Genomic DNA, 1,073 nt, shown 5'->3' on the forward strand with positions numbered 1-1,073 from the left:
TAACAAATGCAAATGAAATTGACTTATAACTGATGGTGATGATTCATGTTTTTATTTTTTTTTCATCAAATAGGGATATTAAATTAGTGAATTATTAACACCCAAAATCATACCCCTAAATCTAGGATCATTTAATCGGCTAGACTCCTTAATCGGTTAGACTCTTAAATTTATGTAATTTAAAGAAATTGCAAATTTATTCTTTTTAATCAGGACAAGTGAGGTTGGTTTCTACCAGTTAAGCCCTTGTGTTTCAAACATCCAAATATGTTAATTAGAATCAAAGATTTCCCATTTTCCTTTCTGAAATTAGGCCTAAATGTTAATTAAGGCTAAATTTCCAAAATTATACAAGTTTGTCCCTAAGGCTCTATCACTTCATAATTTATCATAAGCTCATTGCCTGACAAGTTTGAGTTTTCTAGTGTGTCAAGTTATGATGTCAAATCAGGTGGCCCTATGGTTGTAGTTCTTTAAATTTTATGGGGACATGTTAAAGTTGATTAGAGCGACACCGGTTAGGATCCTACGATTCCCTCGTTCCGTCACCAATATTTTCTATTGGATTAACTTAGTGCAAATGAACTTACTAAACTCAACTTAATGAGTTCCATAATTTCATTTAGACCGTGGAAAACCTCGTTAGCAACCGTAGGTTACCTCCTCTAAGGAATTCCCGATCATCCGATATAGATATCTTAATTTAGTTGCAATTGTAGTTTTGTGTGATGTTTGTGATTAAATTTTAAGTTGTTTTATATTTTGAATGTTGTGGCAGTGAATTTTATCGTGGTTGATTTTAGTTTTAGTTTTGGTTTTAATTTTGTGGCTATACTGATAGTTTTAGTTTTCATGCAGGGTGGCATCGTTGTTTAGCATGCAAGTTTGCGTAAGCATAAAAGTATAGCATAAAAGCGCAAAAAAGACGACGCTGATAACTGTAAAAGCGTACCTGGCGAGTCTTCTCGTTCCACCACCTGAAAATTAAAAAGCATGTTAAGGCAGTTTATATGAAACAGGGAAGTAAAATTTTGGTGACCTACCTAACCCTAGGTCATATCTTGGTGGGTCCT

Source organism: Phalaenopsis equestris, unplaced genomic scaffold (assembly GCF_001263595.1).
Source record: "Phalaenopsis equestris unplaced genomic scaffold, ASM126359v1 Scaffold226954, whole genome shotgun sequence".
Lineage (NCBI taxonomy): Eukaryota > Viridiplantae > Streptophyta > Magnoliopsida > Asparagales > Orchidaceae > Phalaenopsis > Phalaenopsis equestris.